Source organism: Elephantulus edwardii, unplaced genomic scaffold, assembly GCF_000299155.1.
Source record: "Elephantulus edwardii isolate Elephantulus edwardi_28Jun2011 unplaced genomic scaffold, EleEdw1.0 scaffold00262, whole genome shotgun sequence".
Taxonomy (NCBI): Eukaryota; Metazoa; Chordata; class Mammalia; order Macroscelidea; family Macroscelididae; genus Elephantulus; species Elephantulus edwardii.
The window spans coordinates 493,817-502,440 of NW_006400012.1; positions in this window are offsets into that span (position 1 = coordinate 493,817).

Sequence of the window (8,624 nt, forward strand, 5' to 3'; positions counted from 1 at the left end):
AAAAAGAGTTGGAATCAATGCAAACGCAATGAGTTTGACTTTGGTTTTCCCACACTCTCGCTCTTCTTTTCCAGGCTAAATGCCTGGATGGACTGATGGGTCTGTACTCTGTCACCACTTCTTGGCTTCCCATTCACTCCATGGCCTAGTGCCTTCTAGCTTTTCACACATCTCTTCCAGATAGCCTTTGGCTTTGGCCAGCAAGAATAGTCATGAGCCAGATTTAATAGCTCACTACCGCCTTCACATTCTCTAACTATAATTTTATGTTGGCTATGACTTCTTTCTTCCACAGGCCCTCTTGCTGAAGCAAGAGTTTCAGTTTCCTTTGCTCATGGTATCTCCTTAAGCATTGGCTTTTTAATTCATTCTTCTGTTCCTGTTTTAGGCTCTTCCTTATCAAGCTTTCATCCTGATCTGCTGCTGTCTTTGGGCTTTAGAATTCCCATATCTTATCTTTGAACTTAGATGCAGATAAATGGCCAAATTGGGGGGGGGGTGTCTATATTTTGGATGCCTCACACAAAACGTACATATTGAAAGACTAATCATTATTTTCTCCATCCAATCTTCCTTTAACCCTCAGTTAACACTGAATAAGTGGGTCTTCTCTTTTAGAGGCAACTAAGAAGTTAAATCTCTTCTTTTACACCTTTTCCCCCTTCCATATACCTCTTATAAGCAATATCTATTGGTTCTACCTTACTTTATGTCCTTCCTCAAATGCCTTTGAGGTTTTAAATATGTTCTGTCATTTTTAATCCTAGTTCTCTGTTTTAGTTGTTAGTCATTTCTTCCCTGGATACTGTAATAGTCACCTCACTCATCTTTTTCTAGTCTTACTCCCATCAAATCCATCAACATGAAGAGCTCCCTACAATTTGAATCTCCTCAGACTTGTTCTGGACTTTTGCAGGGTCAACACTCAACTGCTTAGCCTGAAACACCACCTTTGATGATTCATCTTTATCTTTCTGGACTCAGCTCTTCTCTGAGTGAAGCCCTTCTTTTTTGTGTTCATTTCCGCCTTGGACACCTGGTTGTTCATCACCTACTGTCCCCTGCTGGTAGAGGTGGACCCTCTGTTCTTCCTGTTTGCACAACATCTACAATATTGGAAAAAATTGTCTTTTGTTCCTGCTGTCTAAATTCTGTGAAGAGAGGTATTTTGTCTTACTTATCCTATCATTTGTCTTATTCACCCGATGTCCTAAACCCATGGCTCAGAGTTGGCGTTAGAAAACATTTGTTTTCTAAATGGATAAATGTTTGGTTCTTGAGAATATGGACTATTTTGTCTCAAAGATGCATAGCTCAGCAACTGCATTTCTGGCACTGTCACTGTTTCTATTTCTGAATCCAATTGATACTACACAAAACTGTCCAGATTAGAAACTGCAGTAAATGGAATGGTCCAGCAACTTCCTCACAATGCAAATACTCAGTGCTTGCAAGATTGTTGCAGTATTAAAAGGATCTAACTAGACATTTTTTAATTTTACACACGGTTAAAAAAAATCAGTCTCATATGCTGCCTTGAGTTCTTTCCCTAATCTTTGAAAAATCCTTTTTTTCCCTACTCCATTCTCTCACCCCAGTTCATGTTATTATTGTTCTGTGCCAATGAGAGGATTTAAATTTATATCGATCTCATATGAGAGTAGAGCTGCTCTATGGGACTTCCTAGGCTATCATCTTGACAGGAGAATCCAGGTGGCATGATGAGTTAAACCTAAAACAGGCTACTAAACAAAAGGTGGGTGGCTTGAATCCACCAAGCTCTCCTCAGGAAGAAAATAAGACAGCCTGTGAAAACCCTATTGGGAAGTTCTACTTTGAACTGCAGGGTTGCTTTGAATTGGAATAGACTCTATGGGATGCAGTAGATTTAATTTCGGGTTGTATTGAATCTTTACAGAAGAACATCACCAGGTTTTTATCTTCTTTTTTTGTTATATGCTATTCAGTCAGTCAACTACAGCTCATAGTGACCCTACAAACAACAGCTTTGAATCTTGTCCTATCCTGAGTCAACTTCACCATCTTTGACATATCTGACCCCATTGTCACAGTCACTGTGTCAATCTACCTAATCCAGGGTCTTCCTCTCCTGTGCTGACCCTCTAACCTTCCAAGCATGATGTATTTCTCCAATGACAGGTCCTTCCTAGTTACATACCCAAAGTATGAGAGATGAAACTTCAAAATCCCTGATTGTTGCCTGGTTTTACCTTCTCAAGGACAAATTTACCTGTTTTCTTGGCAGTCCATGGTATATTCAATATCCATACCTTTCTCCAGCACCATAACCCAAAGACATTGATTCTTCTTCAGTCACCCTTATTAATTGTCCAGTTCTTAGATGCATGGCAAGCAATTGAGAAGACCATGACCTAGATCAGGGAGCTCTGATAGCAAAGGGATAAGAAATTGCCCTACCAACTCAAAGATACATGGTTCAAAACCACCGCTCCATGGGAGAAAGATAGGCAATCTTCTATGTAATATATTGCCTCCAAAACCCCACTGGACCTTGTGTTGCTGTCTTGTCTTGGGAATCCCCGCCATCCACATCATTTTATCTGCATATTTGCTTGTCTTTATGTATTGCTCTGAAAGGTATCATCTGCTGGAGGGTCAGTTCCATCTAGATGGTACACAATAACAACATGGCCTTAATCAGGTACACCTTAGTCTCTAGACTTACATCATTGTTCTTTAGGACTCTGGAGAGGTCCTTGACAGTAGATTTTTCCAAATGCAACTCATCTTTTAATTTCCTGACTCTTGGTGCCAAGGGTTTTAAGAGTGGATCTGAGCAAGATGAAATTGTTAACAACCTCAATCTTTTCTTCACCCATCATGATGTTGCCTATTGGCTCTTTGTTTTCTTGATGTTGAGCTGCAATTCATATTGAAGGCTACAGTCTTTGATCTTCTGCAATGAATACTTCACATCAAAAGCCAGGCTGGGAGGCCCAGAACTTCATTTTCATAGGAGAGCACCTTAATAATGGACAGGAATGATGGGACCCTAAGTCATCATATTAAGGGTTAGTTGGAGATCTCCCCTTGTGTGCCCTTACTGGTGGGGCCAATGCGACAATCACTGACAGCCTCCTGCCAAGGCCAATCTTCAGGACTCCTGGACTTTGTGTCACTGTCTTGATGTGGGAATCTGTGCCACTTATGTCATTATATCTGTATGTTTGCTTGTTCTCATAGTTTGCTCTTAAGGATATCGTTTATTTGTTTACTTTCTGGTTGGATTCAAAACATCAACTTTTAGGTTTAACAGCTTAATGCTTAATCATTTTCCTACTAGGGTAATTTCAATTCTGATTAGCAACACTGGAAAAAATCACACTTCCAAGAAATCCAAGAGGTCAATCATGTGAACACATGAATTGCTATATGGGCCAGAACCCAATGTCCCAGCGACCCAGAGTTTTCCTTTGCTAATGGTCCTGTGAAATGCTGGTGTCCTTGTTGGTGGCAAAGGCAAAAAGTGAGAGGACCAGAGGCTATCTTGGCAATGGCAGGAATACATGTGCCCTGGGTGTTACTTAAGGAGAATTCCACTGAGCAGTGTCTAATCTCCACTGCCATCTCATCACCAGCTGTGCAAGAGCACTCAACAATTTAAAACTAATTGCTGTAGGTGCTATTTTATGTAGTAATGGCTCTGCATGGGGCACCACACACAAAGGTCAGCCAATCATAATTTGACTGAAACTTTTTCTGACGTAGTTTTTACACTCACCCTCAACTCCCTCTTAAAGAATGAGCTCTGTGGGTCTAATACATGCTGGAAACAAAACAGCATTTCCTTTGATTTACGCTTCAAGTCCTTGTTCTTGAACCTTAGGGCTCCCTCCCTAAATCTGCAAGTTCACTGTGCGCACAAGGACGCCCTAACGCCAGCTGTGTGTCCTGTCCTGTTGAGATTTTCCTGACAACCACATAGCCCCCTTCAGCCTTCAACTTTCCAGACTGAGGTAAATATATAGTGTCTGGGAGAAGGCCCACATACTATAAATATTGAATGATGATTATGGAGCTGAATGATGATAAATACTGCCTCTAAAAGGAGGATTCAAATTGTTTCCATGAGTCTGAGATGTGAGAATTAACTAATAAATTGTTGCCAAACACAGCATTGAGATAAAACAAATGAGCGTGCTGAGGTCCCCTTTGGTACAGGGACACGTGTTCATTTGTCTCTACATCTTCTCTTTATGATTTCTGTTTCTAAGAGAAATATTTCCTTCATGTGCACTGCCTTGGTGAGAAGCCTGAATATCTTGCTGAACCTTCTGGGGACATTATTATTCTGTAGATATTTTTGTTCTACCATTAGGAGGAACAAAGAGAGAAGGAAGACAGGAGAGGGGAGAGGGAAAGAAATATTCCCAGATCCTCTTTTGTGCTAGGTAGGCCCTGATGCTATTTTACATGTAGTATATCCTTCGTTGTTGCCTCATAGAAATCCCGTGAGCTGCAACTCCGTGAGTTTTCCAGGCTGTAATCTTTAAGAGGACAGACTACCAAGCTTTTCTCCCATGAAGTTGCTGGACGGGTTCAAGTCAGCAACCTTTCAGTTAGTAATTGAGCACTTAACCATTGTACCTCGAGGGCTCTTTTCATCCTCATAATGATCTATGAAGTAGATAGGTGTCTCTGTTATGCAGAAAAGGAAACAAAGAGTCAAAATGACTGGGCAATTTACTCAGGGTGCAGAGAGTATTGGCTTAGACTTTAAAGATAGGACTAGAGGAGCTCAAAATTAATGTCCTGTCAGTAACATCATCCTTGGAGAGTACCCTGGGATGGAGTAGCCTCACATGACATGGTTCTCTGTGCCAGTCCAGTAAGTATACCCTCTTTTCTATCCCCAACAGTGCCCTCAGCTCCCAGCCAAAAACCCCCAAACAAACAAACAAACCTCCATCAAAAACAACACTCTGAAACAACATTATCATTAAGTGATTTTGACTAATGGCAACCTCATATGCTACACAGGATGGTGTGGTCCTTAGGGAACTGTGCTACAATCTTCCTACCAGTTCCAATCCACCATTAGCTCTGATGGAGAAAGATGGACAATCTTCTCCTGTGGAGCCTTGGAAATTCTTTGGAGCATCAGCTCTGGTCTGTTCTCAGTCAACAGCATTGATTTGACTCGACATGTGTTACCTAGTATAACTGCTCTAGTAGAGTTTTCTTGGCGGTATTCTTTATGGAAAACAAGTGCCAGGGCTCTTCCCACAGTGCCACCTGGAAGGGTTGGACCACTCACCCTAAAGTCAGTAATGGAGTGCAAACTGCTTACATCTAGTAAACTTGTTTTAAAAAGAAAATTTTATTTTACGTTTTGGTGTGGTGAAATAGATCATAGTTTTTCTTTTTTAAATAAAATTTTATTTTACTTGTGATTTAAACAAAAGTTTACAGACAAGTTAGATTTTCATTCATTCATTGTTGCACTTCTTACCTCTGTTCCTTTCTTCCCCCTCCCCCAGTTCACTTTAAAAAAATATTTATTCATTCTTGCACAATTACCTACATCCCACCCCCTCACCTCAGTCCTCTTTGCAAAGATGTACCTCTTTTTCTGGGCTATTGTCTATTTATAATGACTAATCACATATGTCTTTTAAACAGTTTTTACTTCGATCTGTTCCAATTCAACATTCATTGTCTATCCACTCTTATCCTATTTTCCTCCTAAACTGCCCATGTCAGACCTACTTTATAATAGTGGTGTCATGCAGTATTTGTCCTTTTGTTACTGAGATATTTCACTCAGAATGATGTCTTCTAGGGTCCCCATGTTGTATAATGTTTTAAAAGTTAATTGTTTTTCAGTGCTGATAATATTCCATTGCATGCATATTCCATAGTTTTTCTATCCATTAATTTGTTGATGGGCTCTTCGGTTGCTTCCATCTCTTTGTTATTGTAAATAATGCAGCAAGAAACATGGGTGTACATGCACCTGTTTGAATGGTGGTTCTGGCTTCTTTGGGGGGTACTGCCAGTAGTCACATTGCTTGTCTCATGGTATTTCTATTTTGAACTTTTTGTGAAAGCTCCCAAACATTGAATAAGGGTTCCAATCTCTCCATAACCTCACCAGCATTTGTTGTTTACTGTTTGTTGAACTTTGCTATCATTACTGGCTTGAGATGATATCTCGAAGTTGTTCTTATTTGCATCTCTCTGAGAACTAGTGCTTTTGAACATTTATTCATGTGTTTGTTTTGCATCTGAATGTTTTCTTTGGTGAAGTATTCATATTCTGTGCCCATTTTTGCTAGTATTCTACTAATTTTAGATATGAGTCTCTTATCAGATCTATCATTACCAAATATTTTTTCCCCAGTCTGTGGCTCTCTTTTTACCCTGTTGGAGAAGTTTTTGGATGTGTACAGGGATTTGATTCTTAGAAGGTCTATTTTGTTCTTTCCTGGATGTAGGTTTTTAATCATGCTTAGAAGACTATTTATATTATGGATTAGGGCTCTAGAGTTCTTCCAAGCTTTTCTCTAATGAAATTTATAGTCTTTGGTTTTACCCCTACATCTTTGATCCATCTTTATTTGGTTTTAGTATATCATGTGAGGTGTGGGTCTTGCCTGAGTTTTCTACAGTTGCTTTTCCAATTTTGCTAACACCATTTGTTAAAAAGACAGTCATTTCCCACTTAACTGATTTTATCTCCTTGTAAAAAATCAGTTAAGCATAGATGGATGAGCTGATTTCTGGGTTCTCAGTTTTATTATTCCATTGATCTATGTGTCTATCACTGTACCAGTACCATGCTGTCTTGACCACTACAGCTGTGTAATATGAGTGTTTAAAAATTAATTTTAATGAAAGTTTACAGAGATTTAGGATTTCTAGTCATTCATTATTGCACTTTTCTCCCTGCCCACCCCCTCTGCCCCAATTCACTCTTCTCTTGAAAAGTAAAAGAAAATCTCTTTCATTGTTATGCAATCCCTCACCCCAAGTCCACTCCACTGTGCAGCCTTCATTCTGGACTCCTGTAATGACAATAATACCCAATAATATATCCCTTTTAAACAGTTCTCTGCCTCATATGTTTCAATGCAGTATACATCATTTCTCCCCTCCTTCTCTGTCTTCCCTCAACCCCAATGTCAGTCCCGTTTCACAACAGTGGCCCTATGCAATATTTGTCCCTTTGTGATGACTTCTATCTTGTTTCTCTTGTTAAGAAGTGTTTTACTTATTTGGAGCCTCTCTTCTTTCCAAATAAAATTGGAAATTACCTTTTCCATCTCATTGAAGAATGGCATTGGTATCTGTATTAGGATTACATTGAACTTGTACATGCCTTTGGTAGAATTGCAATTTTCATGATATTGAGTCTTCCTATCCATGAGCGTGGTATATTCTTCCATTTCTACAGATCTTTTCCCCCCATTTATTTTTATTATTTTGTGTGTGGTATGTACCATCAAATCAAATCTGACTGGTACAAGAGGAGATTGCCCCTCCTTCTCCAGCAGACCATCTGGTGGATTCGAACTGCGTACTTCTGGGATTGCAGTGCAGTTTCTTACCACTAGGCTACCAAGTTCCCTTACAGATCTCTTTTTGTTTCTTGTAGTAATGTTTTGTAATTTCCTTTGTATAGGTCTTTTGTGACTCTAGTTAGATTTGTTCCCAAATATTTAATCTTGTGATTAATTATTGTGATGGGTATTGTTTTTCTTAGCTCCTTTTCTATATTCTCTTTGTCACTGCAGAGAAATGCAACTGATTTTGGTATGTTGATCTTGTATCCTGTTACTTTGCTGAATTGGTAAATTATGTCCAGTAGTTTTCTTTTCTTTAAGGTTTTCTAAGTATACTACCATATCATCTGCAGATAGAGCTAGTTTTACCTCTTCTATGCCATTTGGATACCTCTTATTTCTTTCTCTTGTCTTATTGCTCTTGCTAAGACTTCCAACACAACATTGAATAGGAGAGGTTATAATGGGCATCCTTGTCTAGCTCTTGTTCTCAAACTGAATGTCTTTAATCTCACTCCATTGAGAATGATGTTAGCTCTTGGTTTTGCATGTATGCTTTTCACTATGTTGAGGAAATTCCCCTCTATTCCCATTTTGCTGAGTGTTTTAATCAGGAAATGGTGCTGGATTTTGTCAAAAACTTTTTCTGTATCAATTGATGGAATCATGTGATTCTTATTCTTTGCTTTGTTAATATGATTATATTGATTGTTTTTCTCATGTTGAACCACCCTTGCATACCTGTTATGAATCCCTCTTGGTCATGGTGATTTATTTTTTTTAGGTACAATGGAATTCTATTGGCCAGGATTCTATTGAGGATTATTGCATCTATGTTCATGGGAGGTATTGGTCTATAGTTTTCTATTTTGGTGGTGTTTTTACCTGGCTTTAGTAACAAGGATATATCTGCTTCATAAGAATGGGTCTGGGAGAATCTTTTTCTATATTTTGAAATACTCTATGTAAAATGATGTTTCATGAAATTCTTCTGTGTCTCCCAATTCCTTTTGATACAGTGACTCAGTATATTCTTTCCATCTTCTTTTAATACTTCCTGGATCATTTAACATTCTG